Source organism: Balaenoptera borealis (genome assembly GCF_965194805.1).
Source record: "Balaenoptera borealis genome assembly, chromosome: X".
Classification (NCBI taxonomy): Eukaryota; Metazoa; Chordata; class Mammalia; order Artiodactyla; family Balaenopteridae; genus Balaenoptera; species Balaenoptera borealis.
The window spans coordinates 35,072,185-35,095,507 of NC_138881.1; the positions used below are offsets into that span (position 1 = coordinate 35,072,185).

General features: G+C 45.3%; 1 long non-coding RNA gene across 2 annotated transcripts in view; it reads left to right on the forward strand.

The window, feature by feature from the left end:
- Positions 1-23,323, forward strand: part of LOC309621171 — a 132,863-nt gene that overhangs the window by 19,433 nt on the left and 90,107 nt on the right. The window contains exons 2-3 of one of the 2 annotated variants that reach the window (XR_014239782.1): positions 470-594; positions 9,176-9,362. This is a non-coding gene — a long non-coding RNA (uncharacterized lncRNA). The remainder of the gene's footprint in view (positions 1-469; positions 595-9,175; positions 9,363-23,323) is intronic. The other variant, XR_014239783.1, reaches the window with a different exon arrangement.

The window sequence follows — 23,323 nt, forward strand, 5'->3', positions numbered from 1 at the left end:
TCCTGAGCCTTGGTCCCTCATGTTTCCTGGAGGGTTAAACTAGACAGTCTCCCAGAGACTTTCCAGCACTAATACGCTATGCTTCCATGAACTTGTGAATTCTGCCAAGTGATCGTAATTGTGAGGTGCCAGCACCATTACTCCCAACAGAGTCTCCTGTGAACTCTACAGGAGTGGAGTTGGCAAACTGCCCAACAGACTCACATGGAAAGCGCACTGGGCTCGAGTCTCTAACGGAGGGCCCCTTCAGCATCCTGGAACTTAGACCCATTGGTTGCATGCCCCTTCATAAGTCTTAATGGATACAAACAGAAAGAAATTACTGGGCTTCTGCTACCTCAAAAAAGTCTGAAGCCAATACAATGCAGGCAATCCAGAAACTCAAGTCCCTGAAAGTGTGAGTAAAATACTGGTTGTTTTGAACCCTCTGCAGAATTAATAGGCTGAGTCAAATGCCTTTGTGACACAGGTTTATTGAAACTGTCAACGGGGCAAGAGAGTAATGCAGTGAGTTGCTGAGGAGAAGACCTGAATGAGGCAAGTGGCCACTCACCTTGCACCTGGGTCCCAAGTCCCCGGAGGCTCCTGGCTCAGGTAAGGGTCAGCAGGTGGAGGGGAAGGGGAAAGGGCTCACTTTGGTGTTGAGTGATCCAGCTCTGGGTTTATAGGGCTTCAGGAACACTTTTTGATGACAAGCCAGGGACCAGCTCTTTCTTCAGGAAGTCCCAGGTTTTACATCAGTAAAGGGTTTGCCAATCTTGCTCAAGAAAAGATCCCAATTCCCTCACTAGCACCAAAACCATCTGGGTCTTCCAGGTCCTATATTTAAAAAGCTTATTATATTTAAAAGCCTTTTCTCCATTCTTCTCCTTGATCACTTCTCATTCATCCACCAACACCCAGCTCAATGTCATATCCCCCTGGAATTCCCCAACTCCAGATAGAAAGAGAATTCCAAGAGATGAGATAGTCTCTTCTCCCAGAGCACTGAAATCTCACCATAACCCATCCCTCTGTTACAGGGCAGGTCACCTTATATCGTAATCATCTGCTCTTATTTTTGTATCAGTTAGGATATTTTGATTGCAAGTGTCCAAAAAAACAAAACAAAACAAACAACTGGCTTAAACCAAAATGAGAATTTATTGGTTTGTGCCACTGGAAAATTCACCTTCAGTTGCAGCTTAATTCAGCTGCCATACAGTTACTCCAAGATCTATTTGGGTGAGCTCTATTCTCAGGTTTCCTGTGCTCTCTGGCTTTTATATGTTGCTCCTCAGGAGCTGTCAAGCTTAAATAATCTCAGAACTCCTGCCAAGAACAGAAAGAGACTCCTTTTTCCTGAAGCTAGAGGAAAAATTTGAGACATGAGTCTTCTTGATCCTGATTGGCCTGGCATGTATCATGTACCCATCTCTAACAAATCACAGTGGTCTGGAGGGTTGAAGTCTCTAATTAGCTTAAAAGAGGTCACATGTGCCATTCATATTGTCCAGAAGTGGAGGTGAGTTTCTTGAACCCTGTAGGCTGAGAGCAGCAGCAGAGGGGTAGTTTTTACTATATGTGAAGGATCTACTGAGGCTGGGTTGCAAAAATAACAAGTGTCCATCCCAGTGCTGTGAGCTCCTCAGGGCATAGCACTGTCTGGCATACAGTAAGCACTTAATAAATGCTGAATGGCTTCATGGATGAGGAAGAGAATGAACACAGCCTGGCCCTACCTCATTTTCTCTGCTCCACTCTCATCCATTGCCCGCCCATGGCCAGTGGAAGACATCAGCCTTTTGGGGACTTGGGATTAAACAGTTGATATCTTCCTGCACTCTTCCCCCTCCTACAATTCTAGCCAATATAATTTTGACGGGTCATGATTCAATTGCTTTTGTTCAGAAGCTACAGAAAGAAATTATTTCATGCTAATATTCTTGAAGGATTTTTCCACAATATGACTACATTATTGCTAATCTAATAAGACACCATATAATGGTGATATTAATAATATTATATGATTTTTCCAGCAATCACATTGCTCACTGAATGAAGATTTTGAAAATTTTCTTTCTGAAAAGTTTTGGATGACCGAGATATAGATATAGTTCATTGTGTTGCTCTGTAGCCTTCTATACATTCATAAAAATAAGCAAATTTTTAAAAAGCTACCACTTTTGTGGTACAGAATTATGAGTGTTTTATTTCTTTATTTATGTTCCTCTGTATTTGTACTTTCTCTACAATGAGCATTCATCAAAATGTACTTTGGATACTTTTTTTTTTTTGAGAGGGGGAACTTTACAGTAGATTCCATTTTCCTTAACTATCACTTTGGGGCATATTCCTTTCAGACTGAGGAGGTGGATTGGATTCAGGGGTTCCGCCCCAGGCCCAGGCCTATCCCTAACATGTGCAAAAATCAGGGCACAAGTCCAAATGGAGGCCTGCATAGCATTTGTATACTAGTTACAAGGTATAATTAAGTTTATAAATTGTTAAATAAAATAGGTCTGTCTTCCTACCTTGACAAATAAACCTTCATAATGGTCTGGAAGTTCAGCTTTGAGTTTAGAATCCTTGGACTCCTCCAAGTTGTGTGCTGGAACATGGTGGCATGGGAGGGTGGGCCTCTGGCCCTTGTGCCACTGTTCTCTTCCTATCCCTGGCTCCAGCCCACATTGCAAGAGGTCCTACGAGCCTCCATGTCCAAACTCCATCACCCCACTTTGGAAACAGCCACTCCACGGCCACTTCTTGGGGCTAGGGGTGCACATCAGCTATATGGTACACCTTTGGGGGAAGCCCTAAGGAAGAAGCCTCTGCAGGCCCTAGGTACATTTTCTTGCCCTTCTGAACTCTTTACCCCATGAGGAAGGGTATAGCCAGTGGAAGGCCAGAGTGGGAATCTTCTAAAGCACAGGGCCCAGGGTGGGGGATCTCTTATCTGGGGCCAGGAGAGAAACTGCCCATGATTGAGGATGCTGGGTCACAGATAAGATGCAGTGGCCCCCTCTATGAAGTAGAAGATGGTGGAGTAGAGGGACGTGCACTCGCTCCCTCTTGTGGGAGCAGTGGAATCACAACTAACTGCTGAACAGTTGTCGACAGGAAGACACTAGAACTCACCAGAGGTGATACCCCACATCCAAAGACAAAGGAGAAGCTGCAGTGAGATGGTAGAAGGGGCACAATCACAATAAAATCAAATCCCATAACTGCTGGGTGGGTGACTCACAAACTGGAGAACAATTATACCACAGAAGTCCACCCACTGGAGTGAAGGTTCTGAGCCCCACGTCAGGCTTCCAACCTGGGGGTCCAGCAAGAGGAGGAGGAATTCCCAGAGAATCAGACTTTGAAGGCTAGCGGGATTTGATTGCAGGACTTCGACAGGACTGGGGGAAACAGAGACTCCACTCTTGGAGGGCACACACAAAGTGGTGTGCTCATCAGGACCCAGGGTGAAGGAGCAGTGACCCCATGGGAGACTAGGCCAGACCTACCTGCTAGTGTTGGAGGGTCTCCTGCAGAGGTGGGGGGAGGCTGTGGCTCACCACAGGGACAAGGATACTGGCAGCAGAAGTTCTGGGAAGTACCCCTTGGTGTGAGCCCTCCTGGAGTCTGCCATTAGCCCCACCAAAGGGCCTGTAGGCTCCAGTGTTGGGTTGCCTCAGGCCAAACAACCGACAGGGAGGGAACTCAGCCCCACCCATCAGCAGACAAGCAGATTAAAGTTTTACTGAGCTCCACCCACCAAAGCAACACCCAGCTCTACCCACCACCAGTCCCTCCCATCAGGAAGCTTGCACAAGCCTCTTAGATAGCCTCATCCACCAGATGGCAGACAGCAGAAGCAAGAAGAACTACAATCCTGCAGCCTGTGGAGCAAAAACCACATTCACAGAAAGATAGACAAAATGAAAAGGCAGAGGACTATGTACCAGATGAAGGACCAAGATAGAACCCCAGAAAAACAACTAAATGAAGTGGAGATAGGCAACCTTCCAGAAAAAGAATTCAGAATAATGATAGTGAAGATGATCCAGGACTTTGGAAAAAGAATGGAGGCAAAGATCGAGAAGATGCAAGAAATGTTTAACAAAGACCTAGAAGAATTAAAGAACAAACAAACAGAGATGAACAATCCAATAACTGAAATGAAAACTACACTAGAAGGAATCAACAGCAGAATAACTGAGGCAGAAGAACGGTAAGTGACCTGGAAGACAGAATGGTGGAATTCACTGCCGTGGAACAGAATAAAGAAAAAAGAATGAAAAGAAATGAGGACAGCCTAAGAGACCTCTGGGACAACATTAAATGCACCAACATTCACATTATAGGGGTCCCAGAAGGAGAAGAGTGAGAGAAAGGACCCGAGAAAATATTTGAAGAGATTATAGTCAAAAACTTCCCTAACATGGGAAAGAAAATAGCCACCCAAGTCCAGGAAGCACGGAGTCCCAGGCAGGATAAACCCAAGGAGTACCACGCCGAGAAACATAGTAATCAAATTGATAAAAATTAAAAACAAAGAAAAATTATTAAAAGTAACAAGGGAAAAATGACAAATAACATAAAAGGGAATTCCCATAAGGTTAACAGCTGATTTCTCAGCAGAAACTCTACAAGCCAGAAGGGAGTAGCACGATATATTTAAAGTGATGAAAGGGAAGAACCTACAACAAAGGTTACTCTACCCAGCAAGGATCTCATTCAGATTTGACGGAGAAATCAAAAGCTTTACAGACAAACAAAAGCTAAGAGAATTTAGCACCACCAAACCAGCTCTACAACAAATGCTAAAGGAACTTCTCTAAGTGGGAAACACAAGAGAAGAAAAGGACCTACAAGGAAAAACCTCCAAAAATTAAGAAAATAGTAATAGGAACATATATATCGATAATTACCTTAAATGTGAATGGATTAAATGCTCCCACCAAAAGACACAGGCTCGCTGAATGGATACAAAAACAAGACCCATACATATGCTGTCTACAAGAGACCCACTTCAGACCTAGGGACACATACAGACTGAAAGTGAGGGGACAGAAAAAGATATTCCATGCAAATGGACATCAAAAGAAAGCTGGAGTAGCAATACTCATATCAGATAAAATAGACTTTAAAATAAAGAATGTTACAAGAGACAAGGAAGGACACTACATAATGATCAAGGGATCAATCCAAGGAGAAGATATAACAATTATAAATATATATGCACCCAACATAGGAGCACCTCAATACCTAAGGCAAATGCTAACAGCTATAAAAGGGGAAATCGACAGTAACACAATAATATTGGGGGACTTTAACACCTCACTTAGACCGATGGACAGATCATCCAGACAGAAAATTAATAAGGAAACACAAGCTTTAAATGACACAATAGACCAAATAGATTTAATTGATATTTATAGGACATTCCATCCAAAAACAGCAGATTTCACTTTCTTCTCAAGTGCACATGGAACATTCTCCAGGATAGACCACATCTTGGGTCACAAATCAAGCCTCGGTAAACTTAAGAAAATTGAAATCATATCAAGCATCTTTTCCAACCACAACGCTATGAGATTAGAAATAAATTACAAGGAAAAAAACGTAAAAAACACAAACACATGGAGGCCAAACAATACGTGGCTAAATAACCAAGAGATCACTGAAGAAATCAAGAGGAAATCAAAAAATACCTAGAGACAAATGACAATGAAAACACAACGATCCAAAACCTATAGGATACAGCAAAGCAGTTCTAAGAGGGAAGTTTATAGCAATACAATCCTACCTCAAGAAACAAGAAAAGTCTCAAATAAACAATCTAACCTTACAGCTAAAGAACTAGAGAAAGAAGAACAAACAAAACCCAAAGGTAGTAGAAGGAAAGATATCATAAAGATCAGAGCAAAAATAAATGAAAGAGAGATTTAAAAAAAATAGAAAAGATCAATAAAACTAAAAGCTGATTCTTTGAGAAGATAAACAAAATTGATAAAACTTTAGCCAGACTAATCAAGAAAAAGAGGGAGAGGACTCAAATCAGTAAAATTAGAAATAAAAAAGGAGAGGTTACAATGGACACTGCAGAAATACAAAGCATCATAAGAGACTACTACAAGCAACTCTATTACAATAAAATGGACAACCTGGAAGAAATGAACAAATTCTTAGAAAGGTATAACCTTCCAAGACTGACCCAGGAAGAAATAGAAAATATGAACAGACGAATCACAAGTAATGAAATTGAAACTGTGATTAAAAATCTTCCAACAAACAAAAGTCCAGGACCAGATGGCTTCACAGGTGAATTCTGTCCAACAGTTAGAGAAGAGCTAACACTCATCCTTCTCAAACTCTTCCAGAAAATTGCAAAGGAAGGAACACTCCCAAATTCTTTCTATAAGGCCACCATCACCCTGATACCAAAACCAGACAGAGATACTACAAAAAAAGAAAATTACAGACCAATATCACTGATGAATATAGATGAAAAACTCCTCAACAGAATACTAGCAAACAGAATCCAACAACACATTAAAAGGATCATGCAACATGATTAAGTGGGATTTATCCCAGGGAGGCAAAGATTCTTCAATATATGCAAACCAATCAATGTGATACACCATATTAACAAATTGAAGAATAAAAACCATATGATCATCTCAATAGATGCAGAAAAAGCTTTTGACAAAGTTCAACACCCATTTATGATAAAAACTCTCCATAAAGTGGGCATAGAGGGAAACTGCTTCAACATAATAAAGGCCATATATGACAAACCCACAGCAAACATTCTCAATGGTGAAAAACTGAAAGCATTTCCTCTAAGATCAGGAACAAGAGAAGGATGTCCACTCTCGCCACTATTATTCAACATAGTTTTGGAAGTTCTACCCATGGCAATCAGGGAAGAAGAAGTAATAAAAGAAATAAAAATTGGAAAAGAAGAAGTAAAACTGTCACTGCTTGCAGATGACATGATACTATACATAGAGAATCCTAAAGACTCTACCAGAAAACTACTAGAGCTAATGAATGAATTTGGTAAAGTAGCAGGATACAAAATTAATGCACAGAAATCTCTTGCATTCCTATACACTAACAATGAACGATCAGAAAGAGAAATTAAGGAAACAATCCCATTCACCATTGCAACAGAAAGTAAAATACCTAGGAATAAACCTACCTAAGGAGGTAAAAGACCTGTACTCAGAAAACTATAAGACACTGATGAAAGAAATCAAATATGACACAAACAGATGGAGAGATATACCATGTTCTTGGATTGGAAGAATCAATATTGTGAAAATGACTATACTACCCAAAGCAATCTACAGATTCAATGCAATCCCTATCAAATTACCAATGGCATCTTTTACAGAACTAGAACAAAAAATCTTAAAATTTGTATGGAGACACAGAAGACCCCTAATAGCCGAAGCAGTCTTGCAGGAAAAAAACGGAGCTGGAGGAATCAGACTCCTTGACTTCAGACCATACTACAAAGCTACAGTAATCAAGACAATATGGTACTGGCACAAAAACAGAAATAGAGATCAATGGAACAGGATAGAAAGCCCAGAGATAAACCCATGCACCTATGGTCAACTAACCTATGACAAAGGAGGCAAGGATATCCAATGGAGAAAAGACAGTCTCTTCAATAAGTGGTGCTGGGAAAACTGGATGGCTACATGTAAAAGAATGAAATTAGAACACTCCCTAACACCATACACAAAAATAAACTCAAAATGGATTAAAGACCTAAATGTAAGACCAGACACTATCAAACTCTTAGAGGAAAACATAGGAAGAACACTCTTTGACATAAATCATAGCAAGATCTTTTTTGACCCGCCTCCTAGAGAAATGGAAATAAAAACAAAAATAAACAAATGGGACCTAATGAAACTTAAAAGCTTTTGCAGAGCAAAGGAAACTATAAACAAGATGAAAAGACAACCTTCAGAATGGGAGAAAATATTTGCAAATGAATCAACGGGCAAAGGATTAATCTCCAAAATATATAAACAGCTCATGCAGCTCAATATTAAAAAAACAAAGAACCCAATCCAAAAATGGGCAGAAGACCTAAATAGACATTTCTCCAAAGAAGACATACAGATGGCCAAGAAGCACATGAAAAGCTGCTCAACATCACTAATTATTAGAGAAATGCAAATCAAAACTACAATGAGGTATCACCTCACACCAGTCAGAATGGCCATCATCAGAAAATCTACAAACAACAAATGCTGGAGAGGGTGTGGAGAAAAGGGAACGCTTTTGCACTGTTGGTGGGAATGTAAATGGATACAGCCACTATGGAGAACAGTATGGAGGTTCCTTACAAAACTAAAAGTAAAATTACCGTATGACCCAGCAATCCCACTCCTGGGCATATACCCAGAGAACACCATAATTCAAAAAGACACATGCACTCCAATGTTCATTGCAGCACTATTTACAATAACCAGGTCATGGCAGTAACCTAAATGCCCATCGACAGACGAATGGATAAAGAAGATGTGGTACATATATACAATGGAATATTACTCAGCCATAAAAAGGAACGAAATTAGGTCATTTGTAGAGACGTGGATGGACCTAGAGACTGTCATACAGACTGAAGTAAGTCAGAAAGAGAAAAACAAGTATCGTATATTAACGCATATATGTGGAATCCAGAACAATGGTACAGATGAACCGGTTTGCAGGGCAGAAATAGAGACACAGATGTAGAAAACAAACATATGGACACCAAGGGGGGAAAGCAGCGGGGGTGGTGGTGGTGGTGTGATGAATTGGGAGATTGGGATTGACATGTATACACTAATATGTATAAAATATATAACTAATAAGAACCTGCTGTATTAAAAAAAATTAAAAAAAAGATGCAGTGGCCCCTGTTATTATGACTGCTGCTCCAGGGATACCCCCATTTACCCCCCCCCACACACACACTCACATACACCATGATCTGTGTTTTCAAAGTGATCTCTATAGTAAAAAGGAACCTGTCCTCAGATGGGGCCATCATTGAATATGGAAGCTGTTGTCAGGAAGCCACATAGATCTGGATGTTCTCTGGTTCTGGGCCCCTAGGTCCTTAAGGGCCCTACTGAGGGGCCAGCCCAAATGACCAAGACAAACATTAACTGAGCCTTTAAAATTGTTTTAACAGATGTTGTCGCTACCATAGCTGTATTCCTTCAACACTTATTGCAGTCCTTGCCAACAACCTCATTTTGCAAGCACCCAAAACTCTCCACCTGATGGAATCACTTCACTGAAGCATGGGCAGGCCAGAAGTGCTAAGGGGTTAATGCCTCCAGGAATGGTGCTCAGCCAATGATGGGTGGAGTTGGAGGGTGAGTACCTAGCTTCGTCATTCCTTCAGTGGGCTCATTGTGAGGTATGAATTCTATACCCTCTCTCAGAGGTGTCCAGCAGGACTGAGTCTCAGTTTTCTACAGTGGTAGCCTGACCATTAACTCCCTCTTTGTCCGTTTCCTTCCCTTCCCTGTCACATTTCTCCACTCCTCTACCAGTATTTCCTGGGATATTTTCCTTGGATATTTCCCTAATGAACTCCTTGCACCCAAATCCTTCTCTTGGGGTCTGCTTCTGGGTTCAACAACCTGAGACAGTTGTCTATTTCTGGTTCCACTGATTTCGATTGCTTATGGCATGTCAGGCACTGTTATCTGCATTTGACTATTATCATCTCAGTTTTGCAGATGAGGAAACCGAGGCTCAGTGAAATCAAATAACCTCCCTGAACTCTCACAACTAGAAAGCAGCAGAGACAGGATGTGAACAACATGGTCAGACTCCAGAACCCACACGATTGATCGTTGAGCTCTAATTGCATTATATGTGGCCAAAAGGCCCAGGCTTAGCTTGGGCTTAGAGTCCAATAGCAGAGGAGTACAGGGTTTTAGGAATCGGGTTTGAAACCCCCATCTACCATTTTCTACTTGTCTGACCCTCCATGCTCTTCCTTATACATTGACAATAATAATAGCAACTACCTTCCAGAGTTGTTGGGGGAAATTAAATGACATGATACATTCACTGTGCTTTGCACCATGCCAGGCACGTGGGACGTGTCCTGCTCCTGTGTTAGTCGGCTTCCCCATTCCCTCCTCCTCTCCATCAGGCCCCTTCCCTGGGTTGTCAGGAGGACGGGTAATGGCAGAGGAGAACGCAGCCTCAAAAGCCTGTTGTTGCCAGCAAGGATCTGGCTAATTTATTTCAAAAGGTTTTGCTTCTATGAAGTTTAATAGAGTTGATGAGTATTAAAGGAATCATTTAATCTTCATTTGAATGTGAGCAGTAAATGTGTTTTGGAGATTATATTCATTCCCCAGTGACTCCAAGTACTTTCCCATTCCAAAGCTGATTTTCATCCATCAGAGCAAAGGGTTTTCAGGTCTGTGGATGTGTCTGAATGAAAAGCAGGAGTTCCAAACAGAGGGTGCTGCTTAGCCTCGTCTCAAGCAAGATGGCAGAGTCACCTTCTGGGTGTAGGGACACATGTGACCCCTGCCTGACCCATCTAGTCCTGTCCGAAGCTGCTTCCCAACATGTCCAAGGCTTCGAGGCTCTCTAAGCGGGCTTCAGAAGCACAGGACGTAGAGACTGGCAGCCTGCTGTCCTCACCTTGGCAGCCTGCTGTCTCTTCCACTTTGCTGCACCTAATGGAAGGTCAGCCACATCCGCTAAAGGTGAAGAGGCTAAGATCCATCTGGGGAGGCATTTCACCAAATGAATTTTAACAGCTTGGAATCAGGTTAAACTCGTGTAGAAGGAAAGAAAGGGAGCCTTACTTGTTATCAAATGTGTAATAGGACATTTTTCCATCCTGCAAGCACTTGGGATGTGCATGTTACTTCGAGAGTAGGAGGAGTTTGTGCTCCCTGCCAGGAGCAATTCAGTCTTTCTGGGTTTTTTTGTTTGTTTGTTTGTTTGTTTTTATTTATGGCTGTGTTGGGTCTTCGTTTCTGTGTGAGGGCTTTCTCCAGTTGTGGCAAGCGGGGGCCACTCTTCATCGCGGTGCGCGGGCCTCTCTTGTTGCGGAGCACAGGCTCCAGACGCGCAGGGTCAGTAGTTGTGGCTCACGGGCCCAGTTGCTCCGCGGCATGTGGGATCTTCCCAGACCAGGGCTCGAACCCGTGTCCCCTGCATTGGCAGGCAGATTCTCAACCACTGCGCCACCAGGGAAGCCCAGCAATTCAGTCTTTAGCTAAGCCCAGTAGCGTCTGAGGAAGGGCTTGGAGTTTAGGGTTTCTCCTCTGGGCTAGCAAAACATCCCCGAATCAGGGCAGAACACTGATGGGGTAGTTATATAATACGTATGCGATGAGTGCAGTGGTGGGGTGTAAGGGGCAGTTGATCAAGGGGGAACATGGCCAAGGGTTTCCAAGGATGTCTAGTGGGCCTCATGCCTTCCCGCTTCCCACACTGTGTCTCTCATCCTCCCAGGCACCCTCTGAACTGTGCCTCAGACACACCTGAGCCTTGTTTTTTCAAAAGGGAACACCTAATTGGAGAGGTTAAAAAACTGACCAAATTCCATTCCCAACTGGGATTCGAACCCAAACCTTTCTGTGACCAAACCTGTGTACTTTCTCAGACGTCATGCCGCCTGTTGCCCAGGAGTTATGAAGACCTGAATTCAAGGTTAGCTTCAGCACTCATGTGGCCTTGACCAAGTCACTTACTCTGTTAGACACCCAGTTCCATCTGTAAAATGGGAATGATAGTGCTGACTTATATACACGATAAGATTGTCATGAGGAGCAAATACACGTGAAAGTGCTTGAAAGGCAGTTAAATGCTCTTCAAATATAACGCATTGTCATTTATCAAGGACGGTGATAAGGAGGACGACAATAATGGTAATCACTGGATCACCAGAGACATGCAAAAGGAGAATACTTTACCTTGGGGCACGCAAGAGCATGTGGCTGTTTGTGGAGAAAGCCGTGGGATATGGTTTCTGGAAGGCTGCTGCTAATCAAGTAGAAAGATGGAGCTAGATGCCAGGGAATCAAAGGCAGCGTAAGGCAGGAGGAAATGCATCCGTGTTCAAGTATTCTGGTGGTGAACTCAGACCAATAAGCAAGAAATAGGGCAAGAGCTGAGGGGTCAGCTGGGTCAGAGGCCAGCAAGGCAGCAAAGGAGGGGGCAGGGGAGCAGCCGGATGGGATGCAGGCCCTGAGCAGCGGTGAGATCTGACTGTCTTTGTTAGCTGTCAGTTTCAGGTCATATTTTTGAACAGCAAGTGAGCAGCCTTATGCCAGAACCATCTGGGCCTGTTCTGGGACAAGCCCCCAGCTGCAAAAGTACATGGAGGTGGAGTCTTACAATATTTATGGATTTCAGATGCGTGCTCTCTGGAGCTCCAGGGGGCGAAAGCACACTCCAGATGCATAAAGGCTGAGTATCCGTGTGTGAAACACCACAGGAGGCTCTGGCTAAGACAGTTGTTCCCAGCTGAGCCTGGGTGGCTGCAGATGGAGAGGAGGCGTCCAGAGCCTCAGGCCAAGCACACTTCGGGGCGGGCAGGCTCTGGGGTGACTCCTCATGCTGCTTTTGGCTGAAGTACCGCAGGGGGACCCTGACTCAAGGACTTTCTTTCACGTGGCCACGTTAGCGTTCTCCTGTGGGAGCATGCGTATAGCCATCTGTTGGCTCTTTCTCCCCTGTTAAAAGCTGAACCCCTCAGGGTGACAGAAATAGGTTACACTTGTTTCCGAAGGTGCTAGAACTCAATCCAGCGCTTCATCGGTGTTTACTAAACAAAAGGCGGCTTGTTCTCGGAGGCTGGGGTGGCTGCAGTGCCTTTGGCCCTGGACCTTGGTCTCAAGCCCTTTGGCAGAGAGATTTTTACAAAGGAGTGACTGTAAGAAAATATAAAAGAGCACAGTCTGCTGAAGGTGAAGGGGTAAAGAACAGGAACTTTTGTCTTTTGGGGGCCAGGAGGAGCCACCTGGGGTTTCTCAGGTGTGAGTTTAATCTGCCCATGACTCGGATAAGGTGTCTGTTCTCCAGATACATTATCTGCCACCTTTCCACACCAGCCCTTCAACAGCTGAGAGAGTAGCAGGGACCCTGCAGAGGCTGTGAAGGCGACGTCAGGAGAGCAGAAATCAGGCATTTGGTGATTTAAGACAAGTTCGGCTTCTGGTAGGTAAAACAGAGATGAAAGTAGGGCACTGGGGCGGCTGGTTCACCGTGAGAGAGGTTCCTCCTTACCTCAGGAAAGGGGAAAACAGCCCAGGTGGTGCTTGTCAGTGAGGACTGAGGCATGGGAGGGTCCTGGCAAGTGTGAGAACAGCCTTTTCCCATGAACTTGAGATATTTGGACCTCTCAATAGCAGGCCTCGTCTAAAATGAGTGGAGGACCCAAAGCAACAAGGGGTACTTTGAAGCCTCGACCCTGAGGCTATTTTCCTGCCACCACAGAACCACACAATGCTGACCTCAGGGGGCCCTCAAGAGTCATGGAGCTCAATGTCTGTATCTGACCAACCTGGAGAGTGGGGAGCAGAGACCCCAGTTCTCAGCTTCTGTATTCCAGGCCATCTTTCCACTGCTCCCTTGTGTCTGCTCTACTTGGCAGGGTGCTTTTGAGGATAAACATAGCAAACTAAACAGCCGCCATGATTTTGATGTGTAATGACCTTACTAGCTGTGATTTCAATGTGTAACAACCTTATTCGTTGAACTTGTCCAGTGGCGGTAACTTTGAGAAACTCTTGACGATGTTCCGCTGCTCAAGTCCACAGATCTGTGCACGTTTCTCCCTCCCAGGGTCTGTTGCTCAGCTCCAGAGTATGGAGTATGGAGCACCCTTCTAGTGAATACCTTTCTGCCAGGGTTGACTTCTAGTGCTTCTAAGTGAAGAAACCTAACTGACATTCCCATTCATTCATTCATCCAGTAATCATTTATTTAGCACTACCATCTGTCAGGAACAGATGTCATTACAGGTAAAGCATGGCACCTGCCTTCAAGGACCTTAGAATCTAATGGGAAAGAGATACGAGTTAGAAGAGAGGCCGTACGTGTGTAACAGGGAAGGCTTCCAGAGGAGTGGAGGCTTGAGTTAAGTTCTGATGGGCGGGCAGAGGTGGCCCAAGCAGAGAAAAGGGGGAAAGATGTATCCCCTTTAGGCAGGAAAGCATTGTGCAAAGGCCCGAAGGTGTGTGGCAGCAGGGCACATCGGAGGCTCTGCTGGCAGCTTAGCTGGGACCTAGACAGACATGCAAATGCTGCAGGAGGGGCCGCGAGAGAGGTTGGCAGGCAGGCAGCGGACCAGGATGTCTACTGGTGATTAGCCAAAGAGACTGAACGTTGGCCCGGAGGAGTCACTGAAAACAGTTTGAACCAGAGATTGCTTTGGTCATGCTTGTGTGTGAGAAAGGTCACCCCAGCCTCAACTGCAGACTGATTTAGGAGAGGCCTTGGTGGAAGAAGGGAGACCAGTCATTCAGGGGGCAAGGATGGGAGTCTGAACCAAGCTGCTTGTTATGGGAATTGGAGTGCTAAGGTTCAGACCAAGGAGAGAGCCATTTGGAAAGCAGACTATTTAGAATATACTCATCTAGATAGGCAGAGGAGAACAAAGAAAAAGCCAGAAGATGGAGTCACGCTGGGCTCTTTCTTCCCTCTCACCTCCTATAGCTAATCTAATCGTGTCTTTCTTCTGGTGAAACTCTTTCTGTGACTTGCCTTAGCTTTCAGGAAAAAGTTCAAATTCTTAGGTTAATCAAATAAAGATTTTTCTAATCTGGTCCCTGATAACCTTTATGTTAGCAGGAGCGGGGGACAGAGTTTGCTTGCTTGATTCCCCATATTGTGCTTAAATGTATAAACCTGCAGAATAGCTGAAAGGATAGGACATGAATACCTCTATATGCTTCCTCTAGATGCACCGGTTGTTAACATTTTGCTGCATCTGCTTTATCTCTCCCTCTATCTGTCTCTCGTTTTCAATGTATGCACATTCACACACCGAAACATTTTTTAACTGGACCATTTGTAAGTTGCAGACATCACGATATCTCACATCTAGATACATCAGGGAGTATCTCCTAAGAGTAAGGACATTCTCCTCCAAAACTGCAATACTCAATAAATTTAACATCAATCCGATAATATTATCTAATATACAATCCACTTTTACATTTCCCCAGCTGTCCCCAAATGTGTGCTTAATAGCTTTTAAAAACATCTAGAACTCAAGGATCATGAATTGCATGTGGTAATCATGTCCCTTTAGTCTCCTTTAATTTATAACCGTCTCCTCTGCCTTTTTCTGTTTTTTCATGACATGACCTTTTCTGAGAGTCCAGGCCAGTTGCCTTGTTGAATGAGTTGCAGTCTGAGTGTGGCTGATTGTTTCTTCATGATCAGATTCATTATGTATTTTGGGCAAGAATTCTACATGGGTGACCTTATATCTTTCCTGCTGTGTCATGTCAGGGACACATAATAGCTGTTTGTCCTGTTAGTAATGATGCTAAGTTTCATCTCTCCACAAAAAAGTCACCTTTCCCCCTTTGTAATTAATCAGTAATTTGGGGTGTGATATTACGTGTAAATATCTTGTTCTGAACAATGTTTCACCCTTTATCTATTAATGGTCCTTGCTTGAATCAATTACTCTGTTGTTGGTTACAAAATATTGATTTCCTAAATCTATCATACCTTATACATGTATTAGCTGTTCATCTGTAAAGAAGAGCTTTCCTTCTCCACTTCTCCCTCCTTCCCCTCACCATTTTGTAAAAGTACTGCCGTGGACTCCTGGATGCCTTTAAATTTCTATATGTATATAGGTGTATATAGGTGTATATATATATATAACTCTCATCATTCTTTCTGATGTTCTAATTGTCCCAAATCTAGCCAGTGGGAGCTTCTTTAAGCCAATTACTGTGTCCTTTTTGCATATCCCCAGTAGCCTTTGAGCATGTCTTTGCTTTCTGACATATTATTTTCCAGCAGCATTTGGTACTCTCCTAAAGGGCAGAGTTTTGGGGGCGAAGATGATGAATTATTTTTGCACATGCTGTATTTGAATTTGGCATACCTCTATGATATCTAGTGTCTGGTAGGCAATTGTGTGCACACGTACACACATACACACACACACATGCACGCTCCTATATATATCTTCAGTTTTATCTTCAGTGTGTTTGAATGATGGTCTTTTCTCTTGACAGTCTAGGTAGCCCCTCGCAGCTGTGCTGCAACTGTGGAAGGGGAACATGTATTGGTGGTGGACTGCTGACTGTCTGTGCCATAGGGAGTAATCGGTTTGCCAATCAGTACTCTCTAAGAATGATGTGAGTAAGATAATCCATTGGGAGGGAGGAGAAATGATTAGAGCCTCATATTTAGATTTTTTCAAAATTCAACTTTCACATTTTATTACATACAAGTTTTAAAACACACAGAGTAAATAAGTACAATAATGCATGCATGTTACCCTATAAATAAAAAAATTATACATACAGAGGAGTCTGTGCCCAATTCTTAAAATAATAGCATGGACAAAAATATTTGGAGGGTCTTGGTATAATTGTAGTTGAAAGTGTGGATTGAAAGAAGTCATCTGGAGGTGTTTATAGAAGAAGAAGAGCAGAGGGTCTAGAATGGAAGCACAGGGAAGCCTCAATCTTTAGGACATGAGAAAAGTACTAGAGTAGACACCTAGAAAGGAGACAAGCCAACCAAGAAGTGGGAGGAAAACCTGGGTGGGTGATGTCACCAAAACATACAAAATGGTGGAAGTGCCACCAGTCCCAAATACTGGAGAGAGGCCAGAAGTGTGTCCACTTGATTTGGCGATATGGAGGCCATCATACTGCCGATTGATTGCAGTGTAGAAAGTAGAGGCAACTTAAAAACTGTGTCTGTGAAGGGCAGGAGAGCCATCAGACAGTTAGAGTATATGGAACCAGCTAGCATGATAGTCATATTAGCTGCTGTAACAAATAGCCCCCAGCTGTGAAGTGGGGATGATGATAGAAAATGGTGTGGACTTTTGAGAGACCTGTGAAATAGTCTAAAGGCTTTGAGAGAAAGGGGCTGAAGAAATCTGACTCGACATGGCTAAAGGCAGAAAGCAGCACAAATACACTTTGGGGGCATGTGTTTTGACATCACAGTTCCAGGCACAGAGTATGTCCTCAATCAGTATTTGCTGAATAACAATGACCTTCAACTCTGCTCCACCATGGCTGGGCCCAGTGTGAGGTGTTCCAATGTTATGTCTTACATGGCCTAGACTGGCCTGGGAAAAACCTGGGATGGACTCTGTTCGGTCTTTAGCACAGCCTGTCTTCCATCTGGGGTCTTCTGTCCTGTTGAAGTGTCATGCCCATTCCAGGGCACACAGTCCTGTTCTGTGCCCCACAGTCCTGAGCAGAACCTTTCACTCTGGACCTCTTCTTACATTTCCTCCATCAGCATCGGCTGCTCTTGGGAGACTTGTTCTCTGCCAGATGATAATAGGAAAAGAATCTGTGCTAACGTGTGTTTGCTAATGTGCTCGTGGGAAGTGAGCTTTGGCCGTGCCTCAGGTGAGGATTCAGAGAAAGAGCCCAGGTGGACCAGTCAAAGAGGCTTCGGTTCTCATCTGGACCCTGCCACTTCCTGCATGGAAGGCCTGGAGCAGGTGCTTAAGTCTGCCAGGCCCAGTTTTCTCACCCATAAAATTGGGATGATGATGGTAATAATATCTAGCCTGTAGGTTACAAGGTTACTTATGAGAAGTAAATGAAGTAATCCTCAAAAAAGCTCTAGCTTGTCCTAGTAAACATGTTAATAAATTCATTCATCCACTAAATAGGTATTAAGCCTGTTTGGGGGCCAGGCATTGTTTCAGGCACTGGATAGATGACAGTGGAAGAAAAAAAAAAAGAACAGTCCTTGCCCTCAGGGAGCTCGCATTCTAGTGAGGGAGGGGAAAAGTAAACAAATAAATGTATAATAGAAAGCCAGATATTAATAAGTTCTAAGAAGGAAAAGAAAGGAGGGTGGGGCCCAGGGAATGGTGGGAGTGTGAACTGGGAAAGGTACAAGGAAGACCTCCCTGAGGGCCTGAATGTGAGTAGAGGCTCACCTGAAGTGAGCCTGTGAGCTACATGCCAATGGGGGTGGGAGCATTCCAGGCACAGGGGACAGCAAGCGTGAGGGTGCTCAGGCAGGAGCACCCAGGAGGGCACCAAGAGCACGCCTGTGCGTGGTAGGGGTAAAAGGAGATGCGACCAGAGGGGTAAGGAGCGGCCAGACCTTTTGAGTCTTGTAAGCCACTGTCAGAACTTTTGATACCCTTTTATTCTAAAGATGTTAGGAACCACTGGAGGGTGAGACCAGAGAGAGATGACATGTTTTCAATGACCTTTTTGGTGGCTGTGTGGAGAGCAGATGGCAGGGCAAGAAGGGAGCAGAAGACCTTTTAGGAGGCTCTCCGAGGGGTCAGGTGGGAGATGGAGCTGGCGTGCACCAGGGTGGGAAGAGCAGGCATGGTGAGAAGTGGTCAGATTCAGGACATGTTTCAAAGTTAGAGCTGACGGCATGTGCTGATGAGTTGAGAGTAGAATCAAAGAGCAGAAACAAGGGTAACGCTGAGGCTTCTGGCCTGAGCAACTAGGTAGATGGTAGTACCATTTGAAAGAATATTAGATATTATCAGCAGCAACAGCAGCAGTAGCACCTTGACATTGAATCCTATTTCATGACTACCTGGAACACTGCCTTGATAAGACAAGGGTTCCAAGGCTGTGATCAGGGTTAGCAGAAAAGTGAATGTTGACTTGTGAGCTCTTTCTGCCATCTTATATACTGAATAGTTAACAACCTGGGTCTACATCAGTGGCTCTCCAAGTGTGGTCCATGGACCTGTGGCATCAGCATCACCTGGGAACTTGTTGGAAATGAAAATTCTTGGATCCCACCCCTGACCTATTGAATCAGAAACTCCGGAACTGGGCCTGAACCCGTGTAACTCAGATTGGGACTCAAACCTGGATGAAACCCAGATTGGGACTTGAACCCATGGTCTTTTAACTGAGATCGCACACCTGGTCTCAGGTTCTTGATGTCTTATTGCAGAAAGAATTCAGTGAGAGACAAAGTGACAGGTAAGAAGTGGATTTATTTAGAGAGAAACACTCCACAGACAGTGTGTGGGCCATCTCACAAGGCGAGAGTGGCCCCAGGGTATGGGGCTGTCAGTTTTTATAGGCGTGGGTAATTTCATAGGCTAATGATGGGAGGAGTATTCCAGCTATTTTGGGGAAGGGGTGGGGATTTCCAGGAATTGGGCCACCACTTTTTGACCTTTATGGTTGGCCTTGGAACTGTCATGGTGCCTGTGGGTGTGTCATTTAGCTTGCTGATGTGTTAATAGTGAGCGTATACTGAGGCTCAAGGTCTAGTGGAAGTTGACTCGTCCGCCATCTTGGACCTATTTGGTTCTAATCAGTTTATGTTGTGTCCTTGGGCTATGTCATTCTTTCAGAGGTTGTGCCCTGCACCCTTCCCTCCTGTTTCAGGCCCAGTGCTCTTTTAACCAGCCTTCCAGGTGATTCTGATGTGAGATACCTTAGGTCAGTGTGAGGACCACTGACCTCAGGTATTTTTGTGATTTCTTTGCTGTTGGGCACCGCGCGAAAGCTGCAGTGTTCCCAGGAATGGATCGTCATTCCTCTGTATCCCCAGAGGGTCTGTGTGACAAGACACCTCTGCTTAAAAGGAAAAGAAAGGAAAGAAAGTGAGGGGAGAACCTAGGATCCAAAAAAAAAGGGATTGTCTGGGGGTGTTGGGGCCCTTGGAAATGGGTCTAAGGGCTGAGTTGAAGAATCAGCCAAAGTAGAGCTAGAATCCTTTACTTGATAAACATGGCTTGTTTGTACTTGTGTGTGTGTGTGTGTGTGAGTGTTTTCCTTTTTTTGCCCTTAGAATTTTAGATTTTATTTTTCAAATTCATAATCTTCTCAGCAGTCTGCACAGTTAAAAGGAAAGGCCTTTTCTCCCCACCAGGGACAGAGTTTTCAAGAGAGCCACCCCCGAGACTGGCTGCTGAAGTAATGGCGGCTGTGTGGGAGCTGGAGGGCCCCAAGGGGAAGGTAGAACCTAAGGTGGAGGCCCCTCCGCCACCCCACAACCTATTCTAAAGATGTTCCTTCTAGACAGTTGACTGAGCTCAAACCTTAGAGGGATTGAGGCTTTATTTTTATAAAGAAGGCCTCTTCTCCTCCCGCCAAATAAATAACAAACAAAAAAGGAGCCTCTTTCAAAGAAGGTGCTAAAGGTGGGAATTTTCAGGCCTGCCAGGCGATGTTTGTGGTGCGGCTCGCCTGCTTCCCTCACTCCAGTTGGCAGTTGGTGAAGCAGCCTCCACGGCCTGGGGGTGAAGTGGACCCTGTGATCCCTCAGCTTCCCTGGCAGGCAGCTGCAGGACTTCTGATTGGCTGACCCGTTAGTTCCAGTTCCTTAGAGTCATCACAGGATGCTTGCACACACGTGGGCCCCAAGGTGCCAAGGAACACCCCGGGCAGCACGAGGTCTCCATTGTCTCTGCAACCAGAGTCGAGTCAGTGTCAAGGAAAACAACCTCCCAGGCCAAAGCTGCAAATGCGCATTGCTGTGGGCTGGCTTGCCCTCTGCACTCTGGCCAGGGTCTCTGCAACTGGCTTGCCAGCCTTGAAAGGCCCCCTGCTTCTCTTTAAGACTTTCTCCCTCTTCCACCTTCGAGGTTGGCCACGTGCCGTGGGCCCTGCTTGTATCACGGTCCCTTTCCATTTCTCAGCCCACCTGGCTTCTCAGCAGCATTTGGCACTGATGATCACGCTCCACTTTGAAAATGACGTTCCTCCTTGGCATCTGTGACCTCCAGTCCACTCCCGACCTCGCTGGCTGCTAGCAGGCTCCTTCCCACCCCAAACGTTCCTTAAGGGCTGATCTTCAGGATTCTGTCCTGGGCCCCCTTTTCTTGTCTGTGGTGCTCTCATCCATTTCTGGGATTTCAACCACTGTCTGCCTATATTCTCATGTGTCCCAATCTTCACCTCCAGTCCAGACCTCTCTCCTGAGTTTCGGACCCTCTGTCCACCTGGAGTCCCATGGCCGTCTCAAATGCAGCGTGTTGAAAATGCGCTCATCCCCTGCCCTGGAGACCTGTTCCTGGCCGTTGTCCCTGATAGCTGTGAATTGCTCCGCCGTCCCTCCAGCCCTCGAGCCTGACACCTGCTCGCTGTCCTCACCTGCACCCTCTGCCTCCCTCCCCATTGCCAATGACTCACCAAGTCTATCGAGTCCACCTACAAAATGTCTCCAGTTCCGTGACCTCTGCCCACTCCCCTTCTCATCCTCTCAGCCCGACTCTGCACAGACCCTCTCTTGCCTCCAGGTCTGATATCATTCCACGTGTGACTTCCTTTCTCGGTCACGCTTGGATCTTCTCTGCCTCGCCACCGTTCCCCTTTGCTGGCTAGTGCCTCAGCTCAGGTGGCATATCTCCTCTGGGCAGCAAGACTGGAGTAGGCGCCCTGTTCTCCCTCTACTGCTCCTGCCCATTTATCTGTCTGTGTCCCACTCCAGCCCTAAATGTTGAGTCTATCTTATTCACAATTGTCCCTGCACTCAGCAGGGTGTCTGGCACATAGGGGCACAGAATAAACAAGACAGAGATGCTATTTCCCAGCGGACCTTTAAACCAGGTCTGGGACTGGTCTGGGGCTTAGAGCCACATGGGTTCACCTGGAGACCCTCTGGGTGTGGGGCCGGTGGCAGTTCTTTATCTCGATTGGCATCAGTACAGGGGGGAAAGAAGACCCAGCAGGGACTCCAGGTATACCCACACGCCCCCTTCCTCTGGGCAGCTGACCCTTATGGGCTGGCGGACTATACATCAGCTCCCATTACCGAGCATATTGTAAATGAGCGTGCACTGATGAGAAATGGTCTTATTTGGCTCAGTAATCTTCAGCTCATGAGCGAGGTGAGAACATGGCACCTGTTTCCAAGCCATTGTCTATGGTGCCTGGAACCCCCTTCTTTCGTCAAGTCCCTTAGTCAGCAGGTCTCAAAACCCTAATATGACATTTGTCACACTGGTTTGTAATTGTATCTTTACATCTCTGACCTTGGGAGCTTGGCAGGGACCAGATTTTACTCCTCTCTCAGGTCTCGGCTGGTGGCATGGAGGCTGGTGCAGACTAGAGGAATAGCCCGGGTATATACCATTTTGTTAAGGGATAGAAGCCAGGAGCGGTAGTGATGCCAGATGCTGCCAGAGCCCCCTTCCCATTCCACGAGGTTTGTCCTGCCCTCTCTCGGCATTATTCAGAGGAAAGATTCCACAAGCTCCTTTCAGGGGTGCTGGCGCCACTAGTTAGGTAACAACAGGTCATGATGCAATGTTACTGGGTCTCTGAAACAAGGAGGAAGCCATGCGAGAGGAGACGGGGTAGACGCCCCTGGACCAGGGCCAGAGCTTTCAGAACCTGTGCTTCAGAGAGTCTATCTGGGTGTTGTTGCCTCTGTGAGTTTCACAAATCTGTGTGTCCTGTCAGGAAAGGAATTCAAATGCTGGGCCTTCCACCCTCTTCACAGTATTGGGGCCGATGTAAAACCGGACCCAAAGGATTGCCCTTTCGCTTTGCCAGAAGGTCACTGCATAAGTTATGGGAATTCAGGGAGGAAACTATTCCCAAACATGGCCCACCCACCGAGCCACAATTCCTTTAGCCAGGGCTGAAGCCTTTCTTGCCCCTAAAAGAAATGAGATGCCTTAGGTTGGGTTTCCTGGGAAAGACACTCGGAGTCGGAGATTGGCGCACGGGAAGTTTATCAGGAGTGCCCTGGGGAGCAACACCTATTAGGAGGGAGGGAAGCGGGACGAGGCAGAGGCAGAAGTCATAATGTGATGTTGTTGCTAAAGAGTCCTCAGCTCAAGAGCTCCAGAGCTGGGAGTGTCTTGCAAAATTGTCCCAAATTGAGGGAAAGGGGCTGAACCTTTGTACCGCCTCCCCTTCCCACCCCGGAAGGAGGTGTGACTTTGGACAAAGAGGCTACCATCAGCTGAGAGCGGTTCCCGGAGTGGGGCTCAGCAGCTGACAGTCCCAGGGGCTAGCGGCTGGAGGACCTCGGAGGAGGGGTCCGAACATTATAGCACCCACCATGTGAGGCTAAAAATGCAAATCTACCTGAGAAACACAACAAACTGTTTTCAATGGATACCAAGGACTGATACCGGAGCCTTTTTTGGATAAAGTTTGGAAAAGGGTTGTTGAAGTGGATTTGAGGT